We start from the raw sequence: 24,910 nt of genomic DNA, 5'->3' as shown, positions 1-24,910 counted from the left end.
CATAATACAGCAGGCGCTCAGGGCAGGGATCTAAAGGCAAGAACTGAAGCAGAGACCATGGAGGAATACTGATCACTGGCTTGCTCAATACACTTTCTTATAAAGCCCAAGACTGCATGACCAGAATTGGCACCTTCCTCAGTGGGCTGCCCCCCTACATCAATAATTAATCAAGAAAATGCCACACAGAGTTGCTTACAAGCCATTTTCAGGGAGTTATTTTTTCCGTTGAAGTTTCCTCTTACCAGATAACCTTAGCTTGCATCAAGTTGATGGAAACACTGACCACCACATAAGCCCAATTTCTCTTTTCTTTTTTTTTTTCTTTTCTTTTTTTCGGAGCTGGGGGCCGAACCCAGGGCCTTGCGCTTGCTAGGCAAGTGCTCTACCACTGAGCTAAATCCCCAACCCCCAATTTCTCTTTTCTTACCATGATTGCTCTCTCTGGAGAAATAAGTCCTACTTAAATCTGCCAGGTCCACGCCTAAGAATCTCCACAACATTCATTACTCCTAAAGAAGCACAAAAAGGAACAGGCGCTTGGGGCAGGCACTGGAGAATACGCAGGACTTATTCTAATGGAGAGGAGAATGCTACAGACAGAAAATGTCCCCAGAGAAGCACATGGTGTCAGCATTAAGCAGTGACTTCACCAAAGGGATGTCTGTGGAGAAATAATTTGACACACGAGAGTGTCATAGGTATTCAGCTGACTTCAGACTCACAATTCTTAATTATAAAGTTCTCTTTTACCACGGTCAGGGTTGACCAAAGTACCTCAGCACAAGAACTCTAGGGCAAGACACACGGGAATTCACTACTGAGAGTATTTCATGCTAGCTATTCTGTATCTCTGTGTTCCACAGATCTTCATATCCAACCGACAGGTCCTATGTATTTGGGTCTATGATGACTGTGCACGCTCAGACCTTTTTATTCCCTAATTATTACCAAAATTATGCAGTATAATGCCTACTTATATAGTGCTTGTATTGTATTAGGTATTGTAAATAATCTAGGAATGATTTAAGTTATATAGGGGAATGTGTGTATAATCTATATACAAATAGTATATAGCCTTTTATTCAATATATTTGAGTGTTCATGGATTTTTGTATCTATGGGGGTATAGTCCCCATGCACCACAAGGAACAAGTTTAATTAAAAAAGAAGAAATGCACATGTCATATTTATTTTTTAAAGAAATTATTAGCATAAATTATATTAATATTAGGTACTTTGCTTATTACTGTAACACATACTTGATTAAAAACAACATGATTAAAATGAAAGACTTACTGTGGCTTACAGTTTTAGGGGATACAGTTCATCATGGCGTGGAAGGCCTGGCAGGGCACTTGACTGAACTGGTCACATTGCATCCACAATCAGGAAGCAGAGCGGGATAAATGCTGCTGCTCCTGTTGCTTTCCCCAGTTCTCCTTTGTGAACAGGTGCCCATGCATTAATATTAATATCAACTGATTCAGAGCTGACTGAGAACAGGAGCCCTTGAGTTGATCTCTCTCAGATTCAGGGTGGATCTCCTCAGTTAAACCTCTCTGGAAATGCCCTCAAAGATGTTTGTCTCCAGGTTGCTTACAATGCTCTGGCTGGCAACAATGATTAATATGTAGTTAGGGCAGTGTCTAATGATACAGCTTCGTTGCCTTTTAGATCCTCTGTAAAAAAGGCTAAAAAGGACACAGAGATATTATCTGCCAGAAACAACATTTCATTTAATCTAGCCAACTCTGGAATTCCTGAGTAAATGGAAAATAGGGGCAGAACGAAAAACCAAAAATTACAGATAGTCCAAATTCTGTAAACCACTGGAAAAGTTTTGTAGTGTTGAAAAATATATCATGTTACTAGTTTTGACTTCATTCTGGTCCGAATCAGATTTTTATGGTTTCACAGGCTTCCTGTGGATCTGATCTCAGCATTGCTCCTGTGTAAGGTGCTAATGAGCTGTGGGAGGAAAGAAGGGAGCCGCTGGAGGGTGGGGGCAGGGTAAGAGCTCCCACCACCGGGTTTGCTTAATGAGTGTGCTGGCCCCAGGGGTCTACTGGAGGTGAGCACCTTCTCCTTCGAGTCCTTTGATCAGCTTGAATTGTAATCAGCTAAGACACACTGTGCTTTCCTGTTCTACACACCCAAGGTTAGTCCTGGAATATACTCCAGAGTAATACGTGGCAAACTCTAATAAATGAATCCTGTTTTTGAAAAGGAATGCATACTTTGCCTACTTCTGAAAAAGGAATTTGAGGCAGTGGAAAATTGTCTAATCGAAGAGATAGGAAAGAGATGTTTGTCCCGAGGCCTGTACCTTACTTACTACCCATCCTCAGCCTGCCTGTAGTCTACTGTGGACAGCATCTGGGAATGCTAATGGGCTCACTGTGTCTCTGTAGATGGGGTATCTCCGAGTGTAGGGATGATGCCTCCAGGAGGCACACCCCATCCATAAGGGACACGGGTCTGTAGGTGTTGCTGGGAGATGCTTGGTGGGTCAAGCATTGAATGCGCAAGTGTGAGAGCAAGAGTTTGGACTCCCCCAGGACTCACATAAATGCAGTGTGAAGGCGGTGATCAGCTTGTGACTCCAGGGCACGAGAAGCAGACAAGGGAGATCTCTCCAACAAGCTGCCCAGCCAAGCTGGTTTCCTCTTCCTGCGATTTACTTGGCATCACAGGGACCATCTGGCTCCTTCTGGCATGTACAGTCCTGGATGCTCTCCCTGCTAAAGAGACATCAGTTAGTCAAGGGCTTGGGCCCATCTTGGGCCCAAAAAGTGTTCCTCAAGGAATGAAAGAGTTCATGAGGGCTCTGAAGAAAAACTAAAAAAAAAGAAAAACCCTAAACTGCCTTTCTTAGTAAGAATGAGAAGGGATGAATCACAGAGAGGGATAACACATGTATGAATCACACGTAGGCCGTATTTGTTCAGAGTTGTCAAAGGCAATAACTAACTAGGCTCTTTTTAGTTGCTTGCTTAAAAACACATTTGAAACTCTTTCCGTTTAACTTCCCTCAGGCCACCAGTTGGATAGATGACAGTATATGCCTAGGTGTGACTGGGGAGTTCCTGCCACCCAGCTCACTTACCTGTTAAGTTTTCTCTGCCAAGGTGGCAGGAATTTGAGTAAAGACATCTTCAAACGACCCGCGCAGTAACTACCAACTCACCGCAGACACATGAGAAACCCAAGGATCCAGCCGACCACCACGCTCATAAGTGAAATAAATACCTCGTTCTTCACTCTCTCTCTCCTCCGTGCTCCATCTCCTCCTCTTGCTATTCCTTCTTGTTCAGAGACACTGAAGGTCAAAGCCAGGCCTTTGTGCACACTAGATAAGCATCCTTCCACTGAGCTGGACCTCCAGCTTCAAACGTTAGCGATGTTTTTGTTCGTTTGTTTGTAAGTCAACAATTTAGGATCATTGCCATGGCAGCAAATTAATTTGATGGTGAATGAATGAATGGTCAACTACAACATAGCACTTGTTCTTACTGTCTTCACGGAGCCTGGGGATGAGCTGTTCTTGGGTTCATTGGTTCATCTGCTCAGGGATGTCAAAGCCTACATGTTGTGGAACATTATGGGTTCTCCTCAGCATTCTTCTCGGACAGCAAGATGGCTGCCTTTGATCTAAGTGGCACAGTCTCATACAGAACTCAAAGGTGGCTGAAGTGTTTCCCCATAAATCGCTTTCCTCATGGCCCTTCAAAACAATCCTTTTGCAGATTGTCCCCTTATTGCCAAGATGGACATGACTTATTGCCAAGACGGCTGGGCAGTAAACATCATTATTTTAGTTTCTAATGTAAGAGGGTGGTTCTGCCATGATGGGAAAAGCATGTGGACTGACCGGAGAAGAACACCCAGACTTACTTTAAAACAAGCTTTTAGACAGCTGAACTTTCCCTGTCAGGTACAAAATTTTAACCCTTTATAATGAAAGTCTAAGATGATTCCTGTTTTATATTTCCTGCTGATGAGGCTGGATACCATTCTCCAGAATGACTTTAACAGTGCTGTCTCTTCAGTCTTGAGCTCTTGTTATGGTTTCTGAAAAGAATGGATAATTGTCTCAACCCCTCCCCCCTTTTTGTTTTTAAGACAGGGTTTGTGAAGTCCTTCCTGTCCTGGAACTCACTGTGTAGACCAGGTTGACCTCGAACTCAGAGATCCACCTGCCTCTGCCTCTCAAGTGCTGAGATTAAAAGCATGAGGTGTCACCACTCAGCTCCCTCCCACTTAAATAGTGATTTTTATTTTCTCTTGGCTGGTTATGGTGGTGGTTGCATTTCTATAAGTTGGAGGTCAGCCAGGGGTGCATAGTAGGGCCTTATTTCAAAAAAGTCAAAAGAAAAAGGGAGTGTGTGTGTGTGGGGTGGGTAGATATGGGAGGAGCTGGCAGAACGAGGTGGGGTGGAAATGATATAAACACAGTGCTCGCACATGAGATTCTCAAAATATAAAATGTTTTTTTCTATATAAAATGTGTTACTTAAAAATTTCAACTATTGTTAATTTTCTTATTCACTGAGGCTACAGGAACTAAATCCAGGTCATCGCAAAGCTATGCAAGTGCTTTACCACTGAGCTTCTAGCCCAGCTTTGGTTTCTACTATTAGATGTTGCTGGTACTTTTGACTATCTTCCTTCAGATGTCTTTTTAACCTTTTGATGGAGAGCGTTCCCTGGCTATAGGATGTGTGTAAGTTTGAATATAAATGGACCCCATAGGTTCATGGATTTAAATGATTGGTCGTTAGGGAGTGGTGCTACTTAACAGGGATTAGGAGGCACAGCCTTGTTGAAGGAAGTGTGTCAGTGGGGGTGGGCTTTGAGGTTTAAAATATGAAAGCCAGGCCCAGTGTCTCTCTTTTCCTGCTGCCTTCAGATCTGGATGGAGGACTCTCAGCTCCTTCCAGCACCATGTCTGCCTGCATGCTGTCATGCTTCCTGCCATGATGATAATGGCTAAACCTCTAAAACTGTCAGCAAGTCCCAATTAAATGTTTTCCTTTATAAGCGTTGCCTTGGTCATGGTGTCTTTTTGGAGCAATAGAACATTGACTAAGACAGGGTGCTCTGAAGCTCTGCCTCAGATGGAGGTAGCTGTAGATGGAGAGGCCCCGAGCTTCACTGTTCCCAAGACATCACTGTCCTCTTATAGAACTTAATTTCAGATCATATTCCTGCACACTCTCTCTTCTATCTTAGCATCTCCTTTCCTTTCCTTGACTCCTGGGAATGCCTCCGTAAGAAGATACTGGCTTAGGAAGCCTATCAGGGTCTGAGAGAACTTAATCTAAGACAACTGCTGTCCTTACTTAGAATAGATATCTATTTTAAAGTTTTTTGTTTTGTTTGTTTTGAGATGAGTCAGAATGGCCTTGAACATATGATCCACCTACCAATGTCTCCAGAGTACTGGGCTTGTGGGCAGACACCCCCATACCAGGTCCTTGTTTTCTAAATTCTGGACATATGTTTTTAAAATCAATCTTAAAAAAGAAAATCAAGAAAGAATTTTGTTTTAAGATTACTCAAGATTTTAAAATATGCAGCAAAACGTAAGGTAGCCAGAGGTCCAAAAACCATAACAAAGCACAGTGCACCTACTTATCTACTAAAGCCCTTGTTACTATGTTTGCTCTCAAGCACCTAGGTATTCTGAGCATCTAAAGAGGGTCAGAGTGCCATATATTGCATGCTGATGACATGTTAGGAAGGTCACTGAGCTTTTGAATTTGCAGAGCTGCTAAGCTCATGGGAAGTCTTCCTCTAGCAGTTCTGTTGGCTGCACCCATCTTACTGGAAGCATGAAGAGGGAGGGCAAACCTCTGCATCTCAATAGCATGTGTTTGGCTCATGGCAACATCCTTAATCATCTGAGTGTGTCTGTTGCTAGGATTTCAGCTTCTCATATCATCCACAAGGTAAGACTCAAGAGAAGTGTTCATTAGCTTATCAACAGGCTGGCAATGAGCTTGCTTTCCTTTTCCGATGCCTACACATGTCTGTTCTGTAATTCTCATCCATTGCTTGTGAACTTCTACCAAGGAGAAGAAGGTATGGAAGCTATGCTCAGAGAGTCTTGCTGCCTTGGTCATGCTGGTTGGTCACAGCAGTCTCCAGTTGGCAGACACTTGGAATCTCACTTCTGTAGTAGCCTCTGTTGACAGTCTGGTGCACATCTCTTAAACTCGCACGTTGTTCTGGAAGACACATTTTCTTGAGACCTTTGGGGTACATTGACAAACTCAGACTGGGATACATCCTTCAATAATAAGACAAATGATCACCTGGAGTGAACACCTGTGCAAGAGCCTTCTAATATGTTTTTCCACGAAAGAATACACATTCCCAAGGACAAGACATTCTTTATGACAACAACAGGAGAACTCTGCAAAAGTCTTTCTGTATGCTTAGGGGGCTGCAAAATTCAGGCCTACTGGTAGACCTCTTTCCCCCTTCGGAACAGGTTCTGTACTGTCGGCACCTGCACCGACACGGTACCGAGAATCGGGCGAAAGCCTGTGGGATTAAAGAAACACACACACACACACACACACACACACACACACACACACACACACACACACAGGTTATCGTGTCAAGTCAGGAGAGGAAGGGAGAGAGAGAGAGAGAGAGAGAGAGAGAGAGAGAGAGAGAGGAGCAGAAGAGAGTCAGAGAGAGAGAGGAAGGAGGAAGAGAGGAAGAGAGGAAGAGGAAGAGCGGAAGAGTCTCCTGTAGCTTTATTCACCACTTATATACCCAAGTCTCCAGGTAGAAAATATCTGGGAAGCACAGTGGGAAACCCTGGCTCGTGACTTTGGTAACAAAAGACCGACTATGAGACCTGAATTAATTAGGGAGAAATCTGAGAAGACCAGCCTAAATCTCAAGGATAAAGGCTGAGGAAGCAAAAGGCAGAAATAAATTGACCACCACCCAGGTGTGGCCCAGTTGTGTTGGTTCCACAGGCATCAGCCGGGCTCAGCAGAGGTCATGCAGTGGAGACACCGGGTGTTTACTACTTGGTCTTTTCTTCCTGTGCCTTAAATACATGGGAGAGGCCTCTGTCCAACAATCCCATGACTTTATGGCAGTAATCTTAACTGTGGCCATACAGTTACAAAGCGGCCAGGCCCAAATCCAATATGGCTCCCTACACTGTACTATTCCCCTACACCCAGTTCCGTCTTTCACAGCAAGTTTTCCCACACGTTCTATCTTTACTAATGTTCGTTTCTTTTGTTCTGGTGGTTCCAGTGAGATGTGTAATTTTTAATTCCCATGTAGTGCATCTGCGTTTATACTTCTTTTCTCCCAAAGGTACTTTCCTTAGTGTTTTCTTTAGACCAAAGCTCTTTTACCTTAACTATATTTGTAGCTTTGTTCCTTTTGGTATCGTTTAGATCAAGGTTGCGGTCAGGTTCACAGTTTGTCCACCAGCTGGCTAAATTCAATCAATTCACTCAAACCAGGGCTCTTTCTTATAATTTTTTTTTCAATTTTTTTTCTTTGTCAAGCCAGACATAATAATCAGACAGGAGTAGGGTTATCTAGAGAATCCAAAACAATCTCCTGAGAATTTTTTGAAATTTAAATGAACACCTGGTGGTGGTTACCTGCGGCTGTTCTGCATGTAAAGAGATAGATAGCTGCAAACGATAAAGAATAGATTCAAGTTATCAGAAGTTATTACAGGGTGTTACTGTCCTTCCTGTGCCACATTCTGCAGGAAGAGGTCATAATCACACGTGCTCCAGCATCAGTCTGTCATAGTTCTGGGAGAAATCTACCCTCTGCACTCATTAACCATGGAAAGTGCTGACTCATCAATGGAAAGACCCAACCTTCTCCCAACCTCATTGTTACTGAAAACCTACTTTCAGAAAATCTGACTATTGAAATTTACAAAGTCATTACAATTGTTGTCTGCTTCAACCATCAATGCTGGGAAGAATCTCTAAACTGGATGAAGAACCCTGTCTCTTCACAGGAATGCTATGATGCTATTGTACATAGAACTCCTTAGGAATGACTGCACGTAATGGGAAATCTTGCCTCATAAAGCTAACCTTTATGCATTTGGTCTTTATTCAGAAACACCAGGGGAGGGCAACCTATTCAACAAGTATTTTTGTACGCCTGCATAGTTAGAGCAATTGATAGGAGCTGAGGAAGAGGTAAAGATGGAGTTACCCTGGTCCCTGATTTCTAGAAGCCTATGCCCTTGTTTGTAGTGTGAAATAATAAAAAGCACCCACTGGCTAACCTGGTCTCATCTTGGCAGACTCTCTGACTCAGAAATCTCTCCACTGACTAGCTAAGTTCCCAAAGTAGGCCGCTGCCACACCAGCCCCAGGCTTCCAAATCCCCGTGACTGGATGGGGTCCCCCCACCCCCACCGTACTTTTCTCTGGAACTCAGTTGAGTCGCCTCATGAAGGAAAACATCACGCAATCTTGGTTTAGAATCATCAGGTAACTCAATTGCTGACTGCGGCAACCAGCATCCCAATTTTGTGAGCTATTCTAAATCTAACTCCTCCAGTGGTGAGTCCTGGCAGATCCACCATCTAAACTGGGGGTCTCTTGCTAACTACATTTTGCCCATCAAGCTCTCCCCGTCCAAAAGCAAATCACCTTTTCCTGCCTCTCCTCTTCCCTTCTCTGACCCAGAAGTCCTGCCTACTCCTTGCCCAGTGATTGGTTCCTCGAAATCTTTATTCCTTACGGGAAGGTTCACATGAAATCATTTGAGTACAAGAATCACTTCTCGTCTGAGGCAGCCCCTCTTGGGAAAGCAGAATTAGCATCGAAATACAAACACCACCAGGGCTATCCACAACACTTGTTATGAGAAAAGTTCACTTGTTGCATACATATCCTGACAGCACGATCCATCTGACAGAGGCCAGGGTACAGATTAGGAGGAATTGAAAACACAGAGAAGACAAGTCTCAGTCAGTCCCAACTGCTATAGTCTACCACCAAATGTCTTTAAGTGTATACTATGGAAATTTGGGTGTCTGGTCTAGGTTCTGTGACTGTGTTCTGTTCAAATGGGAAGCTGATAGAGGTACTGACCCATTTGGATCGCATGGCCTGTAAGCTTGTTACAGCAGATGAGGGAGAAGACCTCCCTCTGTTTTCCTTGGAATTTACTTTCACTGATGCTTGTCCAGTGAAAGGGTCCACATGCCTCCCGTTCACATTTGCTTGGTCTAAGTTATGGAGAGTGCAAAATGCAGGGGATTGCATGGTCATATAGAATATTCTGCTTCAAAACTACAACTCACGAGGTCCTACAGTGTCACCACCTCAGAGTAGCCACTTAACATAGTAACTCAATGTGGCAAGGGGTATATGAGGAAAAGAGGGACTTGACCATACCTTGAAGAAACAGGAGGCTTTAAATCAGAAGATATGGCTTGAAGGAAAGGGGCAAAATCCATCAAACGATTTGGGAAAAACAAGTGGAGAGAAAAGGGAAGAGTAGGTTTGAAACAGGCAAAGAACGTAGTCTTCTGGAAATATCAGGGCTGGTTATCAGGTTGGGGGTCAGGTCAGGTCATGAAGAACTTTTACCTCATAGACAAGTGTAGGATTTGCTTGTGGATGCTGGGAGCCTCTTGGCGAATTTTACTCAGGGAAACAGTAGCACAGCCACTGTCCTTCTGGGAGTCATTGTTCAGTGTGCCTAGCGTACACCAGGCACCGCTCTGCTGTTGTGTACTCTCTAATTTGTCCCTGTAATGACCTCTGGGAAGGCCCGTGTCTTATCTCTACTACACAGATGAGGAAGTGCAAGTTTTGAGAGGTTGAAGAACATTTCCAAGTTTGTACAGGTACCAAGTGCCAAAGAAAGACCTTAAACCCAATTTTGAACTGCACGAGTTCTTACTATTGGCATATTAAAGAGAAAAATGCTGTCCTGGTTCCATGTTTAACAGAGACCAAGAGTACCAAGCGAGATTAAAATGTGTACACCGCTGACTTCTACTGTAACTGCAAGTGAGCGAACACTAACTTAATGAATGTCATGTCTGGATAGATAAGATGAATCAAATAGACTGCCATAAGGAACAAATAGAGAAGGTAGAGATTTAGTTTGAAGACTATTTAATCAACCAGGGGACATCTCCATTTTGCTTTGGAACCAAGCCAAGCAATTTACATTACAGAGCCTGGTCCAACTGCATGCGGACTTTGCCTGCGGAATTAGGCTCCTTTCTGCCCACCTCTTTTTCATGTTAACAGGGAACTTGGGAGCTGCCCTCTGGAACGATCAGAGACAGTGAGTTGTATGTTCTGTGGGCTGCTATCCCTCTGGGATGCTATTACCAGAGATAAAAATGTTTCCCTTGAACTTTATTGTTCAAATAGGGAAGATATGTTTAAACAGTAGCTGTGATGGGGAGTCCTTTTCATCCTTGGGGCTTGTGTCAGAGAAGCCGCAATTCCGAAGCAACTCCGGAAGTTTTGGAGTGTTGGTAGGAGTTCAGGAAGTAGCTCGGAGGCTCCTGACTTTTTTGCTCCTGCGGATGTTGTCACAGGTCCTGAGGAGTGTAGCACAGCAGTGACAATGCATCCAGTGAATTCTATCGCTCTCTTAAATTTCACACACAGCCTTGGCATTTTTGTGTACAGACAAGCAATCTACAGGGAAACTACATTGACAAGACCCTTAAGATGCGAGCACATTTTCCTTCTGGGTTTCAGTCTTTACCCCAACTCTCCATCATGTAACAGTTTTACTTGCTCTGAATACTTATGAATGGAATTCTTCGCATACATCCTTTTACATTTGACTTATTTTATCTGTAGCCCTGTTTGTGAGACTCATCCAGGTAGTTATAATTCATTCATTCTGACTGCAGACAGCATTCCACCATTGAACAATTCCTGATCTTTTTGCCCATTCTTCCTGTGATGGGTTATCTTTAGCTTGGAAGTATCATAAAGGCTTTCTCTATGATCAGTCTATTTGTGTTTTTGGTTAAACACATACCTACTTCTACTTTGGAGAAAAGCTGCTAGATTCATGTACTGCTGGCTTTTGGAGAGGTTCCTCATTTTCCACAGTGACTTTAGAAGCCAACCTATGTGGCAGGTCCTAAGTTTCCAAGGCATATTATGTTTTGGTATTCTGTGGAAATATTACTCTCCTAGAAGGTTAAGAGCGGACCTGGAGTAAGGTGATTTGACTTGGCTGATGTTCTGGGGAAGAACTGCACTGGTCTGCCTATAGCCCCAGCAAATGATGTTGTAGAGTTAGTCACAGTAATGTTTATAAGCTTCTGCTACCCCTGCCTTCTTGAACGCACAGATGTTCTGGGAAATTCTTCAGGAGCTAAATCTGTGCCGACATGGTGAGATTAGCCAATGGCAAAGCTTTCGCAAGAGTGATCCCTCCTCTTCCCCTCCTTGCTCCTCCCTCTTGCAAGGCCACCACAGAAGGCTCACTATGAAGCTGACTTCCATGTCTCTTTCATAATAACACAGCATTTCCTCCGCCTGTCGGACAGCCAGAGACTGCTCTCCTGGCGTGCACAGTGCCTGGGTTTGCTTGCCAAGACAGAGCCCGACGAAGCTTCCACATAATCATTTCCAAACATTAAAATGGCCCCATTGTCATTACAGCAGGGAGATTGAATTCGTCTCATCAAAGCCGAGTGTGACAGGTGACTCAATAGGACAGTGCCAAGCGCAGAGGCAAGAAGATTAGCAGGGCACTGATATCATTATTTCCGCCTATCACAGATTCGGCAGGGAGGCAATTGTAATTTCTGGGCTTATTAGTCTACATTCGGAGGGAAAAACCAAGTGATAAAACTCACGGTGACAGCTAGGCATTTGTGCAGCAAGTGCTGTCACCATGACACTTAGAAAATGCCAATGTGACTATGTCCTCATAATCCTCACTAATAGAGGTTAAAGCCGGGCACAAAGGCACCCTTATCAGTGATCGGTCCACTAATAACATTTGCATTTTTAAGTTAAATATGGTAAGGGAAAGAGTAAGTAGTTCTTTGCAGTCGGAACAATTAATTTCACACTGGAAATAGAAAACAGAGCCGAAATGTTCCAGGCTCCTTATCTCTTTGAATCGCTTGCAAGAATCCTCCAAGAAAAGAGATGAGTGAGCGGTGAGCAGTATGGAGAACAATGTTACGGGGCGGTATCTACTGCCTGTGAAGCTCGACAGGAGAGCACCACTACTAAACCCCTGAAATTAGATTTCTGCCCCCCTCCAGCTAACACACAAAGCCGCTCAAGGACTTAAAACTAACCGATGCAGTGGAAAATATCTTTGCATGCTTAACATATTCCTGGTTAATGGTTCCTGTTTTGCCAGTCAGAGAGAGGTGCATTAAATCATGTAATCCCAAATCTAAAGAGCCAGGGCAGGTCAGACAGCACAACCATGGCCGACAGACACTGAATGCCACTGGCTCTGAGAGTCTTCCCAGCCCACCTGATCTACATGAATCTCCATAGTGAATGTTTCTTAATAGACATTTCCCAACCCCATGGCATTGGCAATGACAATAAATGAACCCCAAGATTCTTTTCTTTAGACAATACCAGAATGGTATTTTCATTGCCAGACCTTGAAAAAAGCCACCTAGCTTCGGGAAATGCATTAGAATCCCAATTTTATTTTGCTTGAAACATTACAGGTGGCAAGCCATTACTTCCCTCCCTTTAAATAAGAGACCAATTAAGAAGACTATGTAATTCAATTCTTGAGTGAGTGCCACTGAATTCAATTTGTTTCAGGTCAATGAATATAATGCAAAGTTATTAACAAAAAGGTCAGGAGCTGTGTGGGAAGCATACACATAGGATGGGACACTGGTAATTAGTACACATTTTGAAAGTGCGGCTGTGCTGGCATACAGTGGAGACGATCTTATCAGGATTAGATGCTAATAAAGTTTTAAGTCTGTGTCCCTGCCTTTACAACAAGAACTAAACAAGTACTTAAATAAATAAATAAATAAATAAATAAATGTTACAAGTTATACGCTTGTTTCCAGCACTAGAGAGTAAATACAATGATTTTTTTTTTTTTTAAGGAAAGCCATACATATCAGTGAATAACCTTAAAAGGTCTGGGTGTGTTAACCATACCTGTCTATGTGTCCACACATGTCAACCCTTGCCATGATCTGGTCTAGAGTCTCTCACCCCTGAGCTCCAGAATTCCACTGTCAGTCTACCCTGTTTTGAGCATTCTTTCCCTCACTGACAGCCTCACTCCTCTACTGTTGTCCTGCTACTGGTTTGCTGTGCATTTCCCTGTGTTCTGCATACTTGTGATTCCCATATTTCCATGCTGAAGCCAAATTTCCAGTCCAATGATATTTAGAGGGGAGGTGAGCCCTTTGGAGGGTGATGGATGTTCTTATCACAAAGATACTACATTGGTATTAGGGCCTGGAGATCTCCCTATTTATTCCGTGATGTTAGGACATGACTTTCTTATGAACCAGGATGCAGTACTCATTAAAACCTAAGTATGTCCTAGCTGTGGGTTTCTGGCCTCTAGAACAAAGAATCTGAAGCCCTGTTGTTTTGAGGCCCCCCAGTGTCTGCTCTCCTGATAAAGCCATCTGAGCTGACTCACTTGAATTCTGGCCTCAGAATCTTTTTCTAGGAGAATAGAGCTAAGCCAGTGGTCAGGATGCACACTGTGTAGCATGACCTGCAGAACTAGAAAATTCTAAGCATTTCTGCAGAATCATAGTAGTGTGTCATGTATTTTTGTGTTTCACTTTGGGACAGGGTCTTGGTGTGGCTCAGGAAGGCCTGGAACTTGTGATCTTCTTGGTACACTACCTGACTTCCAACCATACTTACTACAAGTTATGCTAATTAAAGAAGCATGGTGACAAACAATAGATAGGTTCACCAACAGGATAGAAGAGAGAACCCAGGAAAGACCCATACATGCATGTCCCAGCAACTCTCAATAAAGGCCCAAGAAACGCCAGAGGAAAAGAGTGGTCTCTTCAAATGCTGTTGGAACATTAAGGCATCTTCATGCAAAAGAATGGAACTGAACTTTTGTGCTACCTACAAAACTAAATTCAAGATACATTAAAAAGTTTAACACAGGGACAGAAACTCGGGGGCTACAGAGGAAAGTATAAGACAAGCACTATAAAAGATTATGCAGCGAATTTTGACTCCTAAAAGCTCAAACATGAAAAGCAAGAATAGTCTTCATCAAACTAAAAGGTATGTTCATAGCAAAGAAAAAAAATAAAATTATACAAAGACAACTTAAAGATTGGAAGGAAAATACAGAGATGATATAACATTAATATTCAAACTCTATAGGAGACAATTAATTCAGTAATAATGATAATGATAATAACAATAATAGTAATAATAATAATAAACAAAAAGTTCATAATCTACTGGCATTTTTTGAATGGAAATTTCTCAAATAAAGAGACTCAAATAACCAGCAGACATGTGAAAAAAAATTCTACATAGTTCATCATAAGGGAAATGCAAATAAAAACTACAGGAAGATTTACCTTAGCCTATTAGACTAGATATTGGAGAAAAGAAGATGCCAAGAGTTGATGAAGGTGCCGAGAAAAGGGAATTCTGCACTCTGCTGGTCAGGGTAGAACTTGTAATCATAGAAATCTGTACAGAAGATCTTGGAAAAACTAAAAGCACAACTACCACATGATCCAGAAATCACACTTCTGCCATTTACCTCAAAGATTTAGGTTTCTCTGTTGAACTAATTTCTGTCACCAGGTTGATACAAGCATTAATTAATAGTTATAATTGTATAATATAAATGTAAATGCATAATATGTGTGTATTATATGCATATTGTATATACATATAAAATTATGTATTATAATAATATTATAGATTTTATCATGCATTAGTATTACATCAAATATTATATAATTATATATGCCAAAACACCTTTTTCCTCTGGACTGAATACCCAATGGCTATCATCTCATTCCCTTAAGCTCTCTATTCCATTATTTTAGATTCCACATATTTATGGAATATATATATATATATATTCTATTTATAATTTACACACATATGTATGTATACATATAAATATATCCACACACATATATAATTTCTATTGACTAGTGTAAAGATAGTTGACAACATATTTGATAGTATTATACATTTCAAAATTGCTAGGAAGAAAAATTTCATATGTTGCCAACCTCCAATCTCTGGACTCAGGAGATTAGGATAGGATGATCCCAAAGTTGAGGTTAGCCTGGGTGATAAAGTTTTATTAGAATATATTAATTATATATACTGTGTTTTACTATGACCTAGTCACATATTTATGTGATATATTTAATTGTATTCACCTGTTAAATTCTTCAGTCTTTTTCCACTTGCTTTTTTCTGCCTAAGTAGTCCTCTTCTATGTTCATAATTTTTTACATTTGGGGTGTGTGTGTGTGTGTGTGTGTGTGTGTGTGTGTGTGTGTGTGTGTGCGTGTGTGTGCCTTTGCGACTGCACATAACACTGAGTATGTGGAAGACAATTGAAAAGAGTTGATTTTCTTCTTCCACTATGTGGAATCTAAGGACCACACTCAGGTCCTCAGGCTTGTTGGCAAGTGCCTTTATTTGCTGGACCATCTTGTTCCCTCATGTCTTTATAAAAGTATTAATTCCTGTATATTTTATTAATTGGTAGCTATCGTAAATGTAATTGTTCTCTTAGGTTTTGTTTGTTTGTTTAGGGTTTTTTGTTTTGTTTTGTTTGAGACAGTAAAGAACTTTTAGCTTCTTTACCACCCCAGATAGGAAACTGACAACATATCAAAGCATGTCCAAATTTCAACTTTGTGAGTCAATGAATTTTACTGGTGTTCCTTATAGGAATAAAGGTAAGTTACTTACAGTCACAGAAATGACTCAAAGATAGCTGCAGCATCTCATACCAGATGATAGTTCCCAGAAGTTAGAAGCCTGGAACATTCTGCACAGTCTATAAGCAGCTCAGCAGGTCATAGGGTGTCCTCTTCTGGTGGTTCAATTGGTCTAAGCCTCTTTCAGGAAGCTGGGTTGGTCTTTGCTTCTTTTAGACAGCTGGACTGGTCACTGTTTTTTTCAGACTGTCTGGCTTGTTTTTGTTCCTTCCAGGCTCCTTGGTTGTGTCTTCTTCTTCCATATGGTTAGCTCATCTTGAGTCTTCTTCGCAGCTTAGATTCTCTGAGAGTGACTCTCATAAGTATTTACCGTTTATACAATCTTGGGGAGGGAGCAGTCTATCGAGTCTTGTTAGTTTCAGGGACTTCCTGAAGCTATTTTGAGTTGTTTATTTGCTATCTTAATGAGCTTCCCTTCAGGATGGTGTGTTTCACCTCCTTTAGAACATCCTGTGTGTGTGTGTGTGTGTGTGTGTGTGTGTGTGTGTGTGTGTGTGTGTTTGCTCTAGCATATGTGTAGAGGTCAGAGGACAGTTGTTTCCTACTTTGTAGGATCCAGGAATTAAACTCAAGGTCATCAGAATTGGTGACAAGTGCCTTTATCCACAGAACCATCTTGCCAGCTTGTGGGATTGTTGTTGTTGTTTTGTTTTGTTTTAAAGAAATAGACATGGTGGATAACTTCAAGGAAACAACATATATAATATGTATATGTATAACACAGTATAATAAAGGTCAACTATAATGTTCACAGCTCACATATCCAGTGGTGAAAATTAAACTGCACTAATAATTAATCGGAAAATGTCAGAGCAGCCTTTTAGTTGGCTTGTTTGATTTCTTATTACTGAGTTTTTAAGTGTCCTTCATGTGTATGTTTTAGGGTCAAGGCTTTTATCCGGTACATCTCTTCTTGTCTGTGATCTATACTTTCATTCTCCAAACAGTGCCTTTTGTGGAGACGAATTTTATTTCTTCCTGAATCATCTTTGATATTGTGTCTAAACAGTCATCACCAAATCTAAGATCACTTAGCCCTTCTCCTATGTCATCCAGGAACTTTGTATTTTGCATTTAGGTCTATGATCTATTTTAAATAACTTTTTGTGGATGATCCACATTTAATGCCTGGGTTTTACATTTTAAATGAGAATTCTTTCAAATGTGGGTGTCTAGTTGTACCATCACTATTTTATTAAAAGTACTACTTTGCTGCATTGGATTTTGTTCTTCCTTTCTCAGAGAACAACTGGCTATATTTGAAGAGATTTAATTCTGGTCTTTAATTGGTTCCTGTGCTGGTTAGTTTTTTGTCAGCCTGACACAAGCTGGTGTCACTTGGGAAGGGAAACTTGCTTCAGTGGACTGACCTGTCGGCATGTCTGTGGGGCATTTTCTTGATTGGTTGTTGATATGGGATGACTCCATTGGAGGAAGTGAGTCTCTGGGGGTGGAACTTGAGGGTTTATAAACCTGGATCTACTTAACTGCTCTCTGCTTCTTGACATTGGAATGTGGACAGCTGCCATTCATGCCTCCTCTGCCTTCTGAGCTCTAATGGAATGTATCCTTGTAAACTGTAGGCCAAAATAAACTCTCCCTTCACAGCAATGTAACAAGTAATAAACTCACATTACTGGTGTTATCCCCAAAGGGTTTATCTAAGTCAGCACACCTCCAGACCTACCTGCACATCTATGTTCATCATCTCACTATTCATAATAACTAACTATGGAGTCAGCCTACATGTTCACCAACAGATGACATGTAAAGAAAACATGGCAGATGCATGCAATAGATATTATGCAATCACAAAGAAGAAGAAAAGCATGCTGTTTCAGGTAAATGATGGAATTGGCATCATGTTAAGAAAAATAAGACAGGGTCAGAAAATTGAATGTTGTTCATTTTCTCTTCTATGTTAGGTCTAGAGCAGAAAGACATGGCAGTTGAGGGGGAATGATGTCTTAGTTAGGGTTTCTACTGTTGTGAAGGGACACCATTACCATGGCAACTCTTAATAAGGACAATGTTTCACTGGGGCTGGCTTACAGGTTTGGAGTCAGTCCGTTATCATCATGTCAGGAAGCATGGCAGTTGACAGGCAGACACGGTGCTGGAGAAGGAGCTAAGAGTTCTACATCTGAATCAGCAGGCAACAGGATGAGAGTGACACTGGGCCTTTGAAACCTCAAAGCCCATTCCCAGGGACACACTTCCTTCAACAAGGCCACACCTGCCCCAACAAAATCACCCTTTCTAATAGGACCACTCCCTATGAGCCTGTAGAGGTCATTTTCATTCAAACCACCACAGGATGTTATTGAAAAAATGTAAGGAGCCTGGACGGGGAGAGAGGGGGAAACAAAAGAGACAGGTGAGTAGAACTGAAGCACACTATGCATTTATAACAGTGTCACAATGAAGCCCATTATGTCACACAATTAATATATGTCATTATTAAAATCTAAATCTAAAAGAGGGTCTTTCAGATTACATTACAGTAGGCTCAATCCTGGGGCAGACAAACGTGTGGTTGGGAAACATAGACACTGGCTACCTTGAACTTGAGAGTTAGCTCAGGTCAAGTAGATAATGCAAAGAGGGCTGCTTGATGCCAGAAACCTTAGGGATCAGTGAGTAAAACTTTTGCTAAGTTTTTTGGCCACCTATCTCTGACCAATGTACCTAACTTCCTTTCTTCCTTCCTTCCTTCCTCCTTCCTCCCTCCTCCTCCCTCTCCCCCTTCTCTCCTTCCCTCCCTTTTCCTTTTCCTTTTTTTTTTTTTTTTCGGAGCTGGAGACTAAACCCAGGGCCTTGCTCTTGCTAGGTAAGCGCTCTGCCACTGAGCTAAATCCCCAACCCTATTTCCTTTCTTTTTTAATACTTGGTCTACCATGTTATTTTAAGAGTTGACTGGAACATGGTGATCCAATCAGAATTTTTCTCTGGAAATTTCCAAGCTAGAACAACTGACCCTGTGATAATTGGGCTTTATGACATAAATCTTTGAAATGACACGGGACCACATTGTCATCTTAAAAGTTAAAAAGGGACAGGACACAAACACATTATATATAATATTATATATTTAATATAAATATATTTTATATTAATATAAATATTAATATAAATTAATATAAAATATATTTATATAAAATACAAAAGAATAATACAGATGGTCAGATAGTGACAAATTCAGGAGGTGAAAAGTCTGCTTAGGAAAGGTATATGTCCTGTATCTACCCAAAGGGTCTAGGTCCTCTCACAGATCTGGGTGAGGCATCGCAGGACCACAAAGATAGAGTCCTCTCTGTATTTAAGCCAGCTCTAGATGGGTTTCTGTCACATTCAAACCTGTCATCAAAAACAGGCTCTAGAACTCAAAGATGGGGTTACCGTGTCGGCCCAGTGCATAGGCATGGAAAAGTTGAATTTCCGAAGTAAAGTCTGTAGAAGTTGAGTGAAAACGTGTGCGCCAGTATGACTTGGGCAGAACCCCAATCCAGGTACCTCCATGGCCGACTCTGAAGAGTTGGGTCTCCAAGAGGACACACTGAAGGTTCTGACTGCCTTCCTTAGGTGCAATGAAGCTGCTGGGTCCCCTATCCCAACTCCTCCCAAGAGCCCTGCCCAAGAAGAGACCACAGATTTCCTGAGCTGCCTCCGAAGATGCCTCCCTTGTCCCCTAGGAAGAGGAGGTCTTTCCCTTGGGTCCTCTAGGCTCTGCTGCCTTCCCCTCCGCTACTGCTATGGTTCGGAGGCTGGCCCAGCCACTGCAGACTTCTATGCCCTGGTTGCCCAGCGTCTGGAACAGTTGGTGCAGAAGCAACTCAAGTCTCCGCCCAGCTCAAAGATCCAGGGACCCCCCACCCACGGAGAAGGAAGCCCTGCTAAGCAGGCTGGTAGCCTTGATGGAGGAGGAGGCAGAAGTCATCAATCAAAAGTTGGCATCTGACCCGGCTCTGCATCATAAACTGGCCCGCCTGTCAGAAGGCTCTTTCTCCCACCTTGTGGAACTCTTCTCTAGCCCGAGAGGCAGCTCCTCTCCAAACTGCTCAAGCCCCCACCGCCACCCCCAGATCCGCTGGCAGTCCTAGCACTGACCATGGAGCTGAGCCGGTGCGTAGTTGGGCTTGGCCAACCTCAGCATTGAACATGTACACAGCTTCGTGCCCTGGATCCAGGCCCATGGGGGCTGGGCAGGCATCCTTGCCACCTCACCTGTGGACTTGAACTTGCCCTCGGACTGAGCATTCCCTCTGAACTGGCTGCAGGTGACCAAAGTATGACGACACACATACTTCAGGGCTCTAGGGTGTGGTTGACCTACTTTTCTTTTTTTTGCCAAAAAGACTGTTTAGAAATGTCTCTGTATTAAAAGCTTTGTTCTTAAAAAAAAAAACAAAACAAAAACAAACAAACAAAAAAAACCTCAAAGACGAGGGAAATGATGCTTGCTGAGGATGAAGGTCGTCTTTTAATGTGTAATGCATTTCACATGGGGGAGGGGCACCTCTAACTATCGAGTGTGCACAAAGCTATGGTATATATGGTATCCGTTATCAGGGGGTTCTTCGGGAGGGGTTTTTAATAACCATCTCAAGAGTTCAGAAAAATCTTTTTTTCCCCCAATGACAGAGGACATAGTGGATGTAAAGAAACTAGGCTGGTGAGGTAGCTTCAGGTTGCTTCTGATAGTTCTGGTTGTTACCTCACAGGCCCAAGTTTTCATGAGGTGAAACCACCTCTAGTATTGTGTGCACCCCTTGTTGAGCCACGAAGAAGCCAGAAAGCCAATTGGCAGGCCTGCCATCTCTCGCCTGAAGCTTCAAGGTCTAGGTCAAAGACGGATGATAATTTTCTCAAGAATGGTTGAAAGGCAACCGTTTCTATTGTTGACAGTCCGGAAGTGGGAAACTGGGAAGTTTCTGAGGTAGAGCCAAATGAATTTTCACATCAGCTTTGGAGTTTTATTCATAATTCAAGACGTCGTCTTATCAACTGAGGGAAAACAGGCACAAGTCTTTTAAAGTAAAATGATATTCAAGCGGAGGCCAGCGCCTCGAGCTGCCAACAGTGCTGTTTGCAGAATCCGAATCCCTTAGGACCTCTTCCAAGTCCTAGCACTGTGCTCTGCTGCTGGTATTTTTGTTAGCCCCCCACCCCCGCTTCCTACCATACAGTGACTGTGCTCCAGGAAGGGCCACGGTGTTTAAAGACTCCTCAAGGATTTCTTGCTGTGTTAGGCACCCAGAGAGACAAAGAATAGAAGGCGATATAAGTGCAAAGTCATATGGGCTTGCTTGAAACCACTGCAGATGGATAAACTGAGCTTAATTCAAATTAGAAAACTAAAACAACAACAAAAACAAGAACAAACAAGCTCACTTCCTCAGTGGCTTAGCTAAGGAATAATAGCAAAATTTGAAACTCTAAGAGTGGATGCAGGAGCCTGGTGACCACTGCGGTGTGTTCTTGCTTCACGTCTGGCTTTAACGGTGGCTGGTGTGTGCTAAGCATGTTCTAGTGCCCTGCTTGTCTTGGTGAGATTCTCTTCAGTCTTGGAGATTGCCCCCACTTGTCTGGAAGCAATGTCTTGGAGGTAGCCCTTTAAAAAGAACCTGGCAGAACTTATAAGATAAACTCTACAATTTTTGGTCTTTTCCCCTTCTTTATTATTGTTTTTTGGGTTTTTGTTTGTTGTTGTTTTTAGTTGCCGTCAACCTTTTTATTAAACTTTTTTGAGAATCTCACGAGTATCATATTTCTATCTCTTGCAATAGCTCCCATGTCCCTCTTAATCCTTCTGAAATATGTGACCTCCTCTGAAATTAGTAGCATAGAAATGCACACATATACTTATGTACATGCCTATGTGTATGCATTTACATACAGAGTCCATTTCGTGTTCTCATGTGCATATGTGTTTAGGGCTGACTGCTTGGGAGTTGCTAACTTATCAGGAGGCTCATCCCTACAGAAGACTCGTTCTCCCTCTCCCAGCAGCCATCGATTGATTAACTGTGGCTCTTCATCTAGGGGCAGGGCTTTGTGATGCTTGCCTCATCCATGCTGGCATATCAAGTGGTGCTGTTACTGTGCTGGTCTTGTTGATGTGACCGCACTTTTGAGATGCCACAGACACAGCTTCCTCGTCATATACAGGAGACTCTCTCACAGCAGGTGTCTTGGTCTTCTGTCTTATAGTCTTTCTGCCCCATCTTCCATCGTGTTTTCTGGGCCATGGGTGTAGGGCTTACATTGGATGGTGAGGCCATCCATCCTAGAGGAGAACCTATTACGGTCGCTTTCCTAAGCTAGTGTCATTTCTAGCAACTTCTGATGCTTTGGAGAAAAGTAGTGAAGTGTGCATTCAGTGTGATTTTTCTCAACTGCTCACAACATTAGCAAGCTTATTAATATACACAGCTGCTCCTCCATTTGGTGAGTTCTGTACATCTGCACAGAGCAGGTACATTACTCACAACATAATTCCCTATGTGATCCTCACAGCATGTGTATTATATTACGCATCTGATGTCATCTAGAGGTGAGTTAAAGTATATTGGAGGATGTTCATGGGTTCTGTGCAAACATTACATCATTTTATAGATGGAGCCTGAACTCCTGGAGATCCAATGGAGATCCTGGATCTATGCCCTGTGGATACTGAAAGAGGACTCTATTTTACTGCATTTTGATATTGTGTAAAACTTTCTTCCCTCTTTCCCTAGAATCTACCTCTAGACAAATGACCAACACCTAGGTCCTTACACTGGCTCTGTCTTTTGTGGTCTCTAAGCTAAGAATATACCTCTAACTTCCTCATTTTCATTATCATATCATTTCAGACTTGTTTCTGATTCTTTTTTTCCTTTTATTGGATACTTTTAATTTACATTTCAAATGTTATCCCCTTTCCCGGTTTCCCCTCTGGAAATCTCTTATCCCATTCCCTCTCCCCCTGTTTCTATGAGGGTGCTCACCTGCCCACTCCCTCCTACCTCCCTGCCCTGGCATTCCCTACACTGGGACATCGAGCCTTCACAGGATCAAGGACTTCTCCTTCCATTGATGCCTGACAAGGCAATCCTCTGCTACACATACACTAGAGCCATAGGTACATTGCTGTGTACTCTTTGATTGGTGGTTTAGTCCCTGGGAGCTCTGGAGGGGTCTGTTTGGTTGATATTGTTGTTCTTCCTATGGGATTGCAAACCCCTTCAGCTACTTCAGCCCTTTCTCTAACTCCTCCATTGGGGACCACATTCTCAGCCCAATGGTTGGCTTTGAGCATCTGTCTCTGTGTTTGTAAGGCTCTGGCAGAGCCTCTCAGGAATTAGCTATATGAGGCTCCTGTCAGCATGCATTTCTTGGCATCTGCAATAGTGTCTGAGTTTCGTGATGGTATATGGGATGGATCCCCAGGTGGGGCAGTCTCTGGATGGCCTTTCCTTCAGTCTCTGCTACTGTGTGGTGGTTTAAATAGGTTTGTCCCCATAGATTCATGTATTTGAATTCTTGACCATAGGGAGTGGCACTATTAAGAAGCATGGTCTTCCTCCATTGTTGGTGGGTGCAGACTGGTACAACCATTCTGGAAATCAGTCTGGAGGTTCCTCAGAAAATTGGACATTGAACTGCCTGAGGATCCAGCTATACCTCTCTTGGGCATATACCCACAAGATGCCCCAACATATAAAAAAGACACGTGCTCCACTATGTTCATCGCAGCCTTATTTATAATAGCCAGAAGCTGGAAAGAACCCAGATGCACTTCAACAGAGGAATGGATACAGAAAATGTGGTACATCTACACAATGGAATACTACTCAGCTATCAAAAACAATGACTTTGTATGAAATTCGTAGGCAAATGGTTGGAACTGGAAAATATCGTCCTAAGTGAGCTAACCCAATCACAGAAAGACATACATGGTATGCACTCATTGATAAGTGGCTATTAGCCCAAATGCTTGAATTACCCTAGATGCCTAGAACAAATGAAACTCAAGACGGATGATCAAAATATGAATGCTTCACTCCTTCTTTAAAAGTGGAACAAGAATACCCTTGGCAGGGAATAGAGAGGCAAAGATTAAAACAGACACAGAAGGAACACCCATTCAGAGCCTGCCCCACATGTGGCCCATACATATACAGCCATCCAATTAGACAAGATGGATGAAGCAATGAAGTGCAGGCCAACAGGAGCCGGATGTAGATCACTCCTGAGAGACACAGCCAGAATACAGCAACTACAGAGGCGAATGCCCACAGCAAACCACTGAACTGAGAATAGGACCCCCGTTGAAGGAATCAGAGAAAGAACTGGAAGAGCTTGAAGGGGCTCGAGACCCCATATGTACAACAATGCCAAGCAACCAGAGCTTCCAGGGACTAAGCCACTACCTAAAGACTATACATGGACTGACCCTGGACTCTGACCTCATAGGTAGCAATGAATATCCTAGTAAGAGCACCAGTGGAAGGGGAAGCCCTGGGTCCTGCTAAGACTGAACCCCCCAGTGAACTAGATTATTGGGGGAGGGGCGGCAAAGGGGAGGATGGGGAGGAACACCCATAAAAAGAAGGGGGGGAGGGATTAGGGGATGTTTGCCTGGAAACCCGGGAAAGGGAATAACACTTCGAAATGTAAATAAAAGAAATACTCAAGTTAATAATAAAAAAAAAAAAAAAAAGAAGCATGGTCTTTTGGCAGGAGATGTGGTCTTGTTAGAAGTGCAGCACTGTGTAAGTGGGCTTTGAGTTCCCCTTGTACTCAAGGTCCACCCAGTGTGGAAGGTAAGTCTTCTCCTGGCTGCCTTTGGATCAAGATGTAGACCTCTCAGCTCCTTCTCCAGCACTAAGTCTACTTCATGCTGCCAAGCTTCTTGACAGAGGATAAAGGGCTGAACCTCTCAAACTGCAAGCT

At 42.6% G+C, this 24,910-nt stretch overlaps 1 pseudogene; it reads left to right on the top strand.

Moving 5' to 3' along the window:
* Positions 1-19,484: 19,484 nt before the first annotated feature.
* Positions 19,485-20,226, top strand: LOC116900662 (annotated as a pseudogene).
* Positions 20,227-24,910: the final 4,684 nt, after the last annotated feature.

The sequence above is a fragment of the Rattus rattus genome, chromosome 5, assembly GCF_011064425.1.
Source record: "Rattus rattus isolate New Zealand chromosome 5, Rrattus_CSIRO_v1, whole genome shotgun sequence".
Classification (NCBI taxonomy): Eukaryota; Metazoa; Chordata; class Mammalia; order Rodentia; family Muridae; genus Rattus; species Rattus rattus.
The sequence above is the reverse complement of the archived record's forward strand: the minus strand, read 5'-3'. Positions and strand labels throughout refer to the sequence as shown.